We start from the raw sequence: 14,810 nt of genomic DNA on the forward strand, positions 1-14,810 counted from the left end.
TTGTTGTCCATGTTTGACAGGAACATATGCACTCTAATAGTCAATGAAAATTCCTGTGGTTATTTTTTCACACAGCATCCATATGTTCATAATCTTTATTGAGGAGAAGGGACTGTGGGGTATCTCCTTTTCTTAAAGACTCATTTGGAGGTTCATAGTTTCCAAAGTCTCAATAGAAACATTACAAATAATATGCACCAGATACCTGGGCCCTTACTGAATAAAACACTAATTCTTCTGGCTTAAGGTCACCCTAAAAAAAAAAAAAATTTGGTCCTTCTTGACTGAAGTGCTATAGAAATACTATAATCACATCTTTATTCTTCACACTAGGCATTTTCTGGCCCCATAGTACCTATTATAAATTCAGCCTACTTATAGGAAAAAAAATTGGCATTTGATTTATTTGCAAATTATTTCCCTATTAAAATGATAATGAAAAATAACCTCTTATTAAAAAGGTAGGTACATATGTTGGAAAATACAACTATGTGGAATGTGAACAGTGAAAAACTTGAAAAGTGATATCACAATATGAGTCTTAAAATATGGTACCCTTGGTAGCAGAAGTGGTCATTTAATGAAATGCATTTTAGGCTGTGCATGTAACTTATGCTTTCACTTTTGTAAATAGCACCTACTTTATAAGGCTTGAGGCTATGTATAAATCATTAAAAAATATTCAACAGTTTATACAAAATCAAGAAGCAGGAAATCTCCATTTCCATATTTAAATCTGCCTGTATGTATATCCTTATTTTATTAACTTGCCAATAGATGAACTCCATCTCCATCCTGTATTGACAACAGTTGGCCTTTCTTTAGCCTATACTTATAGAATTTTGTACAGAATTGTAGAAGAATAAGTTATAGTGATAGTTTATAACCTTATTTTAAGCAATCAAGTCAAGAGAGGTCCATGACCAGACTAATAATATGGTGACTTATAAGGAAACAAGCTATGGCTGCAAACCACCATCAAATCAGGAATTACAGAGCAAGCACATACAACCTTCTCTAAGCTCAAATTGTGCCTCTTCCAGAAATTGAAAGAGACAGTAATACAAAGGCTTAAGCACAAGATTTAAACTTTATGTGAGTAGTCACATTAGTATCAGTTGAACTTCTCCTATGTTTAAACAAGTCTTTGTAAGACTGGTATCCAAATTCATATGGTTAGACTTTTATGGAATACAGAAACTGCAGAGTGCATAACTCTAAGAAAAAACGTACTTCTTTGGTGATTTTACACCCAAACAGTTCAGAGTTCTAATAAAAGACACACAGAATAATAGTATAAAATTATTCTTATCCCTTATTCTCAGTAACATCAGTCAATGAGAAGAAAAGACTATAGCCTATCCATATTTAATTATAAAGAAGGTTTCTCTCTGATTAATTGAATCATTAAACATGCACAGATACATTTCATGGTATTAAATATTAGTTACCTTCTAGTATATTAAGAAGTAAAAATCAGAGTGGATTAAATGGGAAGAATTATTCTTAGTGTATGTCTTACAGTGCATATCACTCCTGCCTTGTTTCCCAGGAAACGAAAAGGAAGCACAGACATTCCACATAGAACAAAAAATATGCATAAGCTGCAGAACAACTAGCAAAAAATCTTGACTTCTCTTTAATTTATTTATGGTTTTAGCTATTGTACTGTTTATTCTAGCCTTTACAAAAGAACAATTCCAGCACTACTCATAATCCAGTACTGGCATTTGGTATCTCTCTATTAAAATACAATAAAGACACTACTTTAGGTATTAGGAGATATGGAAAAACATACCAAACCAAAGTATCTGCAGCACATGTTCATAATAAGGAAGTGTTTATCATAACATTGTTATTTGAGAACCTGTGTTTTAAGTGGAAAGTAACCATGTTAGCAAATGCTATGCCTCAGTTCTCATATTTTATATGTATATATGGAGAGAGAAAGATATAGACAATTTACATCCATAGAATTCATTTCTGTCCAATAACTTCATTAAAAAAGAGTATAAAGGGGAATATTTTAAAAAAAAGTAAGAAAGGGAGGAAATTAAGTGTCATTCAAAGAAATGACAAGGCTGAGCAAATAGTTTGGAGCAGAGGCTTTAAACTGCCATGCTGTGCCTTTCACAGCTGCCTACACTTTACGTCATTAATAACCAGTAAATAAGATCTGCAGGTGGGCATATAGGGCACCCTGAGCCAAGAAGCTGTAGCTATGGCTTCTGTCTCTAAGATGGGTGGCCAGGCTCATTTGCACAAGGCTGCTTATGTTTCCATACAGAAGTGTAACCCTACTTAGCATACCTTCAGGGGAGCTGCTACAATACAGAGAATGCTAATTACTGTAACCAACTGGCAATGATGCATCCAAAATTAAATGGCCTGTGACTTAGCAGATGAACAATTTTTATAGCCCTAAATTCAGGGAACATGGATATTCCGTCAAATTAACAGTCAGTCTATATGGTCTTAATAGGTAAATTGAAGTCTTTTAAAAGACATTTAGATGTGCTATTAAGTTATCAGTTATTAAGTATCATTCTCCTTCCAGCTTGAAGGTGTACAGTTTGAATCTAAAATACCTGTAGCTTATAACAGAAAAAAAAATTTTAAAAAAAAGGAAACAAAACAAAGCACAACCAGCCACCCAAACAAAAATAAACCTACAACATTTTATAGTACTTATAAGCTTCATTTTTATATGAAACTGTACCATTGCCTCTGCTTCTATTCTTAGTTCCTGATCATCTCTTTGTACTCAGGCAAAATTCCCTCTGAAGTCAGTAGCAACCCTGAGCACAGGGGTCTTCAGGCACAGACACTGCAGGCTGCCTCCTCAGTCTTCGATTCCAGTGAAATTTGGGATTTTTCAGAACATTTTAAGATCACAGTTCTTACTTGACTTTCTACAGTGAACTTTAACAAGTAAATCTAAACCAAGTCCAGACATAAATAGTCCTTGATTTTTCCTGATTGCACTTAGCAAATTGATTACCCATATATTTCAGCACAGATGATATAGCTGTCCAGTTTTCATACAAGGACTATCAACAAAAATATGTATTCATCAACTAATGTTATTACCCTCTTTAAAGTTACCAAAGCCGTCTCTCTGAATAACAGAAAATACTTGAATAAATAAAATAAATAATGTAAATAAACTATGTAGAAAAAAGTTCCAAAAGACAAATTTTACTGCCAGAGTGCAATCTTTTTCAAAGAATATTTTGTAGCAAGTGAGACTCACAAGTAAATCTATTGGAGCAGTATATCTGGCAAAATGGTTCATTTGTAGATTTGTCAGTAAGCAAGACTCTGGTTACTTTCAGGAAAACAGAATTGTAAGCAAGTCTGCCTTAGTGTCCACTCAGACAATAAACAGCTGGATGTAAAACCCACTGCAGTTAGGATATGATTGCAGAAATGTCATTGAAATCAAGTTCTTTAGTTACTGGTCAGACTTGCCTTTTTTTGTCAATCATATTGAATTGGAACACAGATGTTTCGGCACCCAGCTTTCTAATGCAAAGTGTGGGATTCGCCACAGCAGCCTTAAGACACATCTACAACGTCTTGCCAACTTACCCGAGGGTCCCTCTATAGGCACTGGATTAAAACTAGGGATTTGAAGAATATAATTCATCAAATTTATGTAGGATGTTTATCTGAAGATATGATGCATCATGTCCTAGAAAGCTGTTTCTCTGCACTGACTCCCAGATACCTACATCTTTTTGTTGGGTGAAGAGGAATCTAAAAAACTTTTTTACTCATTCTTCAGACACACAAGATGGAAATTGTGCATCCTGCACCCCCTTCAAAGGGATTTTTATGGGCTCCTTGTAGACAGCGTGCATACTGGGAGAGCCTCCTTTCATAGCCACCAAGACCCTTTCTCCTTCACCCCCATGAGCACAGAAGGGTGGAGGGAGCTGCAGAGATGGGCTCGCCAAGGAGCAAAGCTGTCAAGAACAGCTGCAGTCACCATTCAAGCCAGATTGATGGATAGTGATAAAATCATCACAGTAGCTCTGCAGTTTTCTCACTTGCCCCTCTCTCTCCTTATTGGTTGTTCATTCCAATCGCTTCTCTCTTTGCTGTTTCTCCATTTTTCTCGCAGTACAACACTCCCCCACGCCCCAGATAAATTCAAAAAAACAACACAAAGCTTATAAAAACTCCAGCATTTCCTTGATATCACTGTTGTAGTTTGGAATTATGTAAATTCTCTCCCCTGCCACTAACTGCCCGTGTCATTAGTTAACAAAAAGAAGTAGTTAACTGCTACAGTCTTTTTCTTGATCGGTTGGGTGGGGGCAGGTTGTCTCTTTTGGTTTTGGGGACACTTTTCCATTCGTAGATCAGGTTGTCTCTTTTGGTTTTGGAGACACTTTTCCATTCGTAGCTCAGTGTGTGTGTGCTGGGTAGCGGAGAGGCCGTCTCCTGGCTTCTGCTGGCTGCCCCGAACTGCTCCTGACTCCTGCTGCTGCTGCTGCTGCTGCTGCTGCTGGCTACTGCTGGCTACTGCTGTGGCTTCTTGCTGAGCAGCTTCTTTTCTCCTTGCCACGGTTGTTCTCCTGGTTCCTGCATCTGGGGTCCCGGCCTCTGCTCCAGTCTCACCGCTATTTGCAGCATCGCAGCCTGCCCGTCCCGGCTGGGGCAGCGATCTGGGAGAGAGAACTTGCAGCTGCTTTTCAGGTGATGCAGCGGTTGGTCGCTTCCAGTTTCCTTCTTCATTTGGAACGCAGGAGACACAGAGAGAGAGACAGAATTCAACTGGGAGCTCACCCTGCAGCCAGCTGGGCTGTGACACTCATACTGCCATAAGTATAACTTTTCTCCAGCAGGAAATTTGCCGGTATGGGGATTGTTGTTGTGGTTGTTGTTTCTTTCCTGTGGCGTTGGGGAAGCGGTTTTGCTCTGATCTGTTTATAGTTATAACTATACCTACCTACATATATATATATATCTATATATATATCTATATATATAGATATATAGATATAGATATAGATATATAGATAGATATATATATCAGTTAAGAACAGTTATCCTTCTTGTATTAAAGTTCCTTTTCTTAAATTTGACAAAGAGTGGCGTGATTATTGTGGAGGAGGCCCCCTCCCCCGCTTGTGAGTAAACATTTTGGTTTTTCCCCTCAAACCAAGACAATCACAGAATCACAGAATCATAGAATTGATTGGATTGGAAAAGACCTCCAAGATCAAGTCCAACCCTTGGTCCAACTCCAGTCCATTTACTAGATCATGGCACTCAGTGCCACGTCCAATCTCAGTTTAAAAACCTCCAGGGATGGTGAATCCACCACCTCTCTGGGCAGCCCATTCCAATGCCTGATTACTCTCTCTGTGAAGATTTTTTTTTCTGATATCCAACTTAAATTTCCCCTGGCAGAGCTTAAGCCTGTGCCCCCTTGTTCTATTGCTGACTGCCTGGGAGAAGAGTCCAACACCCACCTAGCTATAACTTCCCTTCAGGTAGTTCTAGACAGTGATGTGGTCACCTCTGAGCCTCCTCTTCTCCAGACTAAACAACCCCAGCTCCCTCAGCCTCTCCCCATAGGACTTATGCTCCAGTCCCTTCACCACCTTTGTTGCTCTTCTCTATATGTTACATCCTTTCTTCCCTTCCTCTCTTGTCAATTTAAGATCTGTACAGCAGTCTGTTTCTTAACTGTGTTTTTCCTAAAACTAGCCTCAGAGGCTAAGTGTACATTTACCTGAACTGCAGTGTCCCAAGAGCATTCTCAAGTCATGTCTGACAATCTGTCATCAACTATCAAAAATGGGGTGGGATGTTTCTGTTTTAATCCAGTAACCATACCAAGATAGACAACAAGAAAAATTACTTGAATATTTAATATCTTTGCTAAACACTCTTGTAATGAAGAGATGGAGAAACTGGGAATACAAATTTCCGAGGTAAGTCAAAAAGTAAAGACCTAGGACTGATTCGGATCTGTAGCATCTTATATATCTTGCTAGCAAATGTCTGGTCCAGCAAGGAGCTATATACAGTGCCCTGGTTACCACTACACTCCAGAGGTCTCTGATTTTGAACCAAGGATGACCATATATGATAACAAAATGCAAAATTATCCTTTTTTACATTTTTAACAGGCAAAGCTTTCAAAGATCAGCTGAATTTAACCAATTTAATCCAATTAATGCAAAAATTTAAAAATATAGATGTGTCTATTGCATATACTCACAGAAGATGCATTGTTTTTCTCTTACATTATTATGAAGTTCAAACATTTTCATTAAAATACCCAGTTTTGTATATTCTGGACTAAAAGAACACTGCATGTTTAGGGAGACATTGAATTTAAAAAAAGGCATTTCCATAAACTAGTATCTTACATTCAAATACCAGATTCATTCTCAGAAGCATTAAAGTTGTTGAGCAGTGAATTAGTGACACAATACTTCAGCGGGAAAACTCCAATTGGGCCATTTTGCAGGTGTCTGCAGCAAAAAGCCAGGAGGAGTTGGGGCACTGTTACAGTCAACTCTCTATATTGCTTTGCAGCTTTTCCTTTTCTTCTTTTCTGCCAGGAAAGACTGTCCAGGATTATTGAGCTCAGTGCAAGTTAACACAGTGCTCACATTCAAAGTAGCATCTGTCAAATCACTGGATAAACACACAGCTGGTTCCTACCACCACACTATTGCAAAGAACTGGTCAGAGGGTGATATATTTATTGGACCTCTTAGGATCCTTCCTGTTTGAAGATGTCAGCTGCAACTGGACTCAGAATCCACTTCTGGTAATACAACATACACAGAATAGACAGGCATTTTTTTAAGTTTACAGCATTAAGTACAAGTGATAGGATTTCTTTGCTGGAAAAGACTGTGCCATAGCAGATAATACCCTTCTTGATTTGCCATAATGCAAAACAAACAAATTATGTCCAGAATGTTGATAGCTCATGGACAATGAAAGCAAAAAACAAGCTTGACTCTGCAGCAATCAGATAAGGAAAAAATGGGTAGCAAACAGCTCAGAGGTGGAAATATTTTATATCATCACAGCTATCTGTTAAACAAATTAGTTATCTGAATGCCCCCTGCACATGTTGTTTCTGACATGATGCACATAGGATGAAGTTTTGGAAAGTGCAGAAAAGCACTGTGTGTGATTGATATTTAAAGAAAGGTGTTTGAGGACTTGGGAAAAATAGTTCTGTGGATGTGCCAAACAAATGGTAATTTAGTATATATTTGATTGGGGAATAGGACCCTGGAAATTACATCAGCTTTTTTCAGTCTTAGGTTAATGGATAATCACAAAAATGAGTCTCCATATTACACAAATCCACGGTCAGCAAAAATAAGGTATGCTAACAGAGGTCTGCATGACTCCATACTGATGCTGAGGAGCACACCAGGATGCTCTGTTGCTCATGATTTGAAACTGTATTTCAGAGCCTTTCAGAAGGGCTGTGACAGAATAAATGTGGTTTTCAAGTGACAACAATGGGCAACTACTTTTGATTCTAGACATCAAAGATGAGACAGAATTTTTCAGAGTTGTAAAAGACAGCAGTTGCTACATGATCCCACTACTCCAAAGTCCTCAGTCAAGTGAGATTTTAGGGAATGTTGACTTTAACATGCTGTTTTTACCAGAGCAAGGACAGAGAACCCAAATGTACTGCAGAAGCCATATCAAGAAATTTGTTGTTTTACGCGTGAAGTACAGCATTCAAAGTAAAACACAAAGTATGGGGTAGAAAAGATTCATTCTGCTTGGTGAATGCTTCAAGTCACTTTTCAGATGTGTGGTTTTATAGCTGATATGTCCATATCTCTGTTTAACTACATCATCAAACATAATCAAAACAAAAATCCAAAACAAAACAAAAAAAGAAACAAAGATATTTAATTGTCAAAATGGAGATTATTAGCTGCAACTGCACCAGGAATGATGATAAACATTGCTTCCACTGCTTCAGTACCGCTTCAGGTGTGATGAACCTGCTATGAAAAGGACTGTGCCCACTCCAAATGCTTGGGATCAAGGAGCCCTGGCATTTCCTTGCAGCATCTCACTTTAAAAATCCTTAGAATTTATGTTTATAAATGCAGCTTCTGCAGAGGTACTGGGTTTACTTCCAGGCAAAAGATATGCAGTAGCAGGCCCTGCAAGAGCAGTCACTGGTACCCTTGCTGTCCTGGCATGGGTCATCAGGTCATGTATGACCTTCATGACAGGGACTACAGCAGGGCCAGGGACATTCAACTTATGTACCCACCGACACATCATCTCACACGGCTTGTTGTTTGTTTGGGAGAGGCCAAAGAGCAGCCAAGTGCTGTATGACCATCAAGAAGACATCACGACCTGCGTTGCATTACCAGGATTCAGGACACAGCCACTGAGGGTGGGAAAAGAAACATCAGAGACCTGTTTTCTCCTCTCAGAAAAATTCACACTTACTCAAAAATCACTCCTTCTGCCTGGGATGAGTGGTGTGCAACTTTCACCTGAAGAGGTTTATAGATGACAGATGCCAGACAGCAAACCCTGCAGTATGACCTGTGAATGCTCAGGGCCTTTCAGGAGGAGGTGATAAACCTGCCAAAAGGTGGCACAATGTGCAGTGGCTGCACTGTTGGCTGGCTGCTCAAATTAAATTTTAATAGAACTTTTAAAAATAATTTCAGCGTAAACCACAATGTATGTGAGTGAGCCTAAATTAATAAAAAACTATCTTTCAAGAATGAGGAATAAATGTAATCTGAGATCAATATTTATGAAGCTGTGATTAATTGACTGATGACCAAATGATTACAAACTTCTGTCTGAGGCAGCTACTCAAATATATTAGCTTTGACAAAAAAAAATTAAAAAAAATACAAACTGGGTCAATGAAAAAATGCATTCCTGATCAATTTTTAATAGCACTTAAGATTTTATGATTTTTTAAACTTTCCTTTTAATAATTAATCAGAAAAATGAATCTAATTTAAACAAGGTGGTGTAAGGTGTTCTGTATCTGTTTGATGGAGTTCCTAATGAAGAAATTCAATTAGGGCTCACTTTTCATTATAAATCTCTGGTTTTAAGGAATGCTCTGAATGGCTGGTAAACATTTGAGACTGGGAGAATGAGGGAGATGAACTGCACTGCACAGCACAACCCACTCATTACGATTTTTACACTGTTAATTCCAGCCTCAGGGAGAAAGGAGAGGAGAGGAGAGGAGAGGAGAGGAGAGGAGAGGAGAGGAGAGGAGAGGAGAGGAGAGGAGAGGAGAGGAGAGGAGAGGAGAGGAGAGGAGAGGAGAGGAGAGGAGAGGAGAGGAGAGGAGAGGAGAGGAGAGGAGAGGAGAGGAGAGGAGAGGAGAGGAGAGGAGAGGAGAGGAGAGGAGAGGAGAGGAGAGGAGAGGAGAGGAGAGGAGAGGAGAGGAGAGGAGAGGAGAGGAGAGGAGAGGAGAGGAGAGGAGAGGAGAGGAGAGGAGAGGAGAGGAGAGGAGAGGAGAGGAGAGGAGAGGAGAGGAGAGGAGAGGAGAGGAGAGGGGAGGGGAGGGGAGGGGAGGGGAGGGGAGGGGAGGGGAGGGGAGGGGAGGAGAGGAGAGGAGAGGAGAGGGGAGGGGAGGGGAGGGGAGGGGAGGGGAGAAAAAAGAAAAAAGAGGAAAGAAAAAAGAGGAAAGAAAAAAGAGGAAAGAAGAAAAGAAAAAGAAAAGAGAAAAGAAAAGAAAAGAAGAAAAGAAAAGAAAAGAAAAGAAAAGAAAAGAAAAGAAAAGAAAAGAAAAGAAAAGAAAAGAAAAGAAAAGAAAAGAAAAGAAAAGAAAAGAAAAGAAAAGAAAAGAAAAGAAAAGAAAAGAAAAGAAAAGAAAAGAAAAAAGAAAAGAAGAAAGAAAAGAAAGAAAAAAGAAAGAAAGAAAAGAAGAAAGAAAAGAAAAAAAAAGAAAGAAAAAAGAAAGAAAGAAAAGAAGAAAGAAAAGAAAAAAGACAAGACCAGGATCTCTATAATCTCTGTAACTTTATTAAACTTTTCTGGTGTGTTGCAGTGTTTTGCCTTATTCCTTGATGAACCCTGGAGGACAGATTCTCAGCTGGTAGAAGGCATGGCAGCAGGCACCGCAAGGTGTAGTGAAAGGCTTTCATAATCACAATTTAAATCAAGGCCTGTTACATCAAACCATTAAACACTGGTGTATGGAGTAATGTCAGAGATAAAGTAGCTGCCAAAACTTGCAGAATAATGGCCCAAACTTGAAAATATTCCCTGCAGAAGCCCTGACTCCTAAGTCAGTTAAATCTATGCACACAGAAGGGTTAGAGAGAGATCTTCTATGCATAAAAAGTAGCTAACACTCACCCCTCTTCACTGTTACAGCCTATTTCACAAAGGCTCCGTATGTACTTGTAAATAAAATAAGTACAGAACACAAAGCATGGTCTATTTATCCATAACACTTGTCGATGGTCAGGATCTTGCCTGGTAGACCCGAGGCTCATTGCAACCAGCCTTCAGCTGGAGAGACTCCTGAAAAGCCCACGGGCCCTGGGCTGAGGCATACCATCACAGGTGGGTTAGAGAGTGCCTGCACAGCACAATACTTCTGGGGCTTCTTCCTGCTCTCAGACATCATTCCAGTGTAATTCCGTTTAGATAAAATATCCATCTGAAAAAGGGTCTAATGGGAAATTAACCTCTTTCATGACCCTCAAAAGGCAAAAAGTGCATAGCCTAATGTCCCAAGTACTCAAGCTGCATCAATTTCAAGTATAAACCAGCATTACCTACTTACTTGCTTGGCTCCCTGCTAACACATGTCAAGACAAATTGAAAGTATTCAAAGCACAAGATCAAAAAATCTAAAAGAGATCATGAAAAATGGGAGGTTTCTCACTGAACTTTGGATGCCTAGGAGCAAAATGTCTACATCTGAGCTAGTCACTTTGACTTCCTTTGTGGATCCTGGAACCTGAGTGAAGGTATATTCTTCTTTAAGAGGAGATAAAGTTATCACAGTTAAACTCAAAATGAAAGCTGCATCTGTAAAATGATTTGTCATCTTTTACTATTTCTTGTGAAGAAGACTAACTGCACCAAGCTTACACAAGACTGTCAGTCTCAAACATTATTAATAATCACCAAAGTTACTCTTTTTCTCTGTCCTAGTTCCCTTACCCAATGGCCAGAGATTAATCTTCTGGCCTCTACCATTCTTTTTATTTCTTTTCTGATAATACATGTTTTCCCACAGCCAAAATCCAAAACACTGTTTTAAAGAGAGAGATGAAATGTTCTTACATTTTAAAATGAAAGCCACATGGAAACTCTCAAAGTGCAAGTGGCAAGAACAATCTATGGTGCCCAGGCAGCAAAGACAGGGGGTACCTGAGAGCTACATATTTACTCTGAATGACATCTGAGTGGCATCTAGAAGGCATCAGGCAGCCAGTGAAACCCTGAAATGGTGTCTCACAACAAGAGCTAGTGAGGCTGCCACTCTGCAGGGCTTGTCAACACTAAAATCCTGAGCAGAGGGAACCTGTTTCCACCCTTTCTGAAAGTAGTATGTTTTAATAACCACAGGTCTGAATTTAGGTACTTAGAATCCCATGATTCTTTACATGTTTTTAGACAAATTTCACTCTTTATTCCCCTAAATCCTGTAAAACCACCTGGGAAACCTTTTTAAAAGCTAAAGATCCATCCGGTCTTGTTTCTCAAGGAGGAAATTCTTCAAGTCTAACTTGACCAGATTTCACTGTTGCAGAAGTGGACACTGAGAGTGGATAGCCTGGCTTGGCACCACATGGCAGGACAAAACAAAACAAAAATTAAAATATCAGTGGTTTATATCTATTTGTGTACGTGCAAAAATTACTTACAAGTTAAGTTTTCAAGTCATAAAGCCCCACATCCAAACTTATTATATATATCCAAATTATTAGAAATTATACAACTGCATTATTTATTACTTATCAGCTGGGCTAATCAGCCAAGAAGACACACACTTCACACTCTCACCTGCTCTTTGCTCTCTTTGCACAATGTGGTGGGAAACATGCACAGATCCAAAACATAGGCACTTACCTATTTTAAGAAAAAAAAATGGTAATTTTATTCATCTTTAGGAATCAAGCAGAAAAGACTTAATTGGCTCACTTCAGTGCTCTGATCAGTTTCTCTTGTCCTCTATTGGTTCTTTTCAACCTCTCATCAAAGAACTTTTTATTTTTGTGGTGGATGCTATTTTCATATTTTCACTACTAATCATCTCAAGGTTTCTAAGATTTCAAGAGCAGGTAACAAAGTGGCTGAAGCATTTCACAAATGAAGCCCTAATCCTGGGAGATCATTCTCGGTTAGGTTCTCAAGTTTTAACCCATCCTTTCTCTGTAGATTTACCAATAACAGTGGCCAAATTGTTGAAAAAGTGCCTGCTTGTTTGATTCTCCAGTGCCTCAGCAGAGGCATGCCAGGCATTCCACAAATTTCATCCTGGCTCCAGCCCTCCTGCAAAACTATCCATCATGCTACCTGGACCATGGTGTTCAAAAGCCTGAACCTGTTAAACATTTTTATCTCCTGCAGTTACATGGTATTTCTCAGCTCCCCTTAGTTGCAGTACATTGTTACCCCTCCAGCTCCCTTCTCCTTGCTCTGCAAGATCTCTGTCTCAGAACTACAGAAGTAAGTATTTTCCATACCCCTGAAGAGTTGGTAACATCAACCCATAAATTTCAACAAAACCTCAGGCACTGCTAGATTACAAATAATTTTTTGAGTATTCCTTCCCTGACTAGGCATACAACTTCAGCAGAAATCCACTAAACAAATAAGTTTAACCTCCTTACACAGAAAACATGTTCCTTTTAGCAGCTTATTCAGAAAAATAAACTGCTTTACAAGTTATTTTTGGTTGAGAGAAAATATATTCATCCCAACAGAGCTTGTTCTCTAACAGGTCACTTTCCAGTAGCACAGACATTTTTGAAGCAGTGGAAGTCGGGCCTTTGAAAGGGTTCCTGCTTTATCCCAGATTCGTTTAAAAGAGTTTCACATGTCAAATATAAGATGCATTTATTTCTTTGCTTTTGATTTCTCTTTTATGCATTTAGCCTTTCTACTCTCTATATTGTCTATTCACATTTTTTCAATAAAAGTCAACATAAAAATAAAGCTAAGAAAGATAAATAAAGGGATTTGTTGCATTCCTGTGTATCTTGCTGGCTGAATGATAAACTCACATGAGGAATTTCAGGCTCCAGTGATTCTCCTTAAAACTCAAAATACTCAATAATTTTATATTTCTCTTGAAGAAAATTCTCTGAGCACCCTTCTACTTAAGTGGCAGGTTAGTCATGACAGGACTGAAAGCATCTCCTCACAGTAGATGTCCATGCATTCCAGCTTATATTAATTAAGGGTATCTCCATTCTGTGGTACACGGTTCTTTTTTCATTTGACAATAAAAATTTTTCCTGAAGTTTACTGAAAGGGGTTGCAACATGTAAACTCTCAATCTTTTTCAAGCACACCTTATTCAAACCTCCTTTGCTACCCAAGGATTGTGTTACCACCAAATCCGCTAGGCCTTGTCTATGCTGGAATGTCACCATGGATTAGTTTCCTCGCTTTATTTGCAGCGACTTACCTATATCAAATTGAAATGCATCCACGCAACTGTGTCTGTGTCAGCCTAAGATACTTTCCTTGTTAATCATTGCATCCACAACTTTACAGTTGTTTGAATTAGCTGCTCAGCATCATAAGCATTTATCATGTGGCTCAATGTTAAACCACTCAGGTCTATAATTTTCAGCATGCTGTGGCACATTTACAAGAAACTACAGGAATCCTGGGACTGAGGTCAACCGAGCAGACTCCTAGGAGCCTCCCATCCCACCAGCACTGCTTCACAGCTGCTCTTCATCTGCCCAGAAAGCGCAACACAAGAAGCTCGGCAATTTGGAGAGTCATTGGCACAAGCCGGGTGGCAGATGGCAATTTTCATTTGTGAATTTGGCCCCTCAATTTAAAGGGATCAGAATCTTCCATCAGACATCATTAATCAAGCATCACCCACATAGCACCTTGCAAGGCTTGGGGGTTTATCCCAGCCCTCATTTGTTTGCCAGCCTCAAAGCTGCAGCTGCGTGGGCTGTGCAAATCCAGCCTGAGCTGACAGGCAACGCCTTGGGCCAAGGACAAGGGGATTCACCCTGTGGGAGGGCAGCACAGGAACCCAGCGGCAATGCCAGGTGTGGGAATCCAGCCGGGATGGGCTGAGCAGCTGGACTTGAGGTGCGGGGAATGGGGGCTCATGCCTTGGGAGTTTCCCCTGGAACATGTTCTGATATTCCACGTCCCAGGAAGAACACTGACCTGTTGGAGTGAGCCCAGAGGAAGCCACTAAATTGATTAGAGAGATTGAATAGCTCTCCTATCAGGAAAAGGTGGAGAGAATTGGGATTGTTCAGCCTGGAAAAGGCTTCAGGGTGACCGACCTGTGGCCTTCCAGCACCTGAAGGAAACTTACAGGAAAGACGGGGTAACATATTTACAGGAGCATGTAGTAACAGGACAAGAGGGAAAGAAATTAGGTTTAGATTAAGTATTAGGAAAAAATTCTTCACTGTGAGTGTGGTTAGACAGTGGAACAGGTTTGCCCAGGGAAGCTGTGGATGCCCCACCGCTGGAAATGTTCAAGGCCAGGTCGGATGGGGCCCTGAGAAACCTGGTTTAGTGAAAGGTGTCCCTGCCCATGGCACGGGGCTTGGCACTGTGACTCTGGGGAATTAGGATTGAAACAG

Source organism: Pithys albifrons, chromosome 1, assembly GCF_047495875.1.
Source record: "Pithys albifrons albifrons isolate INPA30051 chromosome 1, PitAlb_v1, whole genome shotgun sequence".
Lineage (NCBI taxonomy): Eukaryota > Metazoa > Chordata > Aves > Passeriformes > Thamnophilidae > Pithys > Pithys albifrons.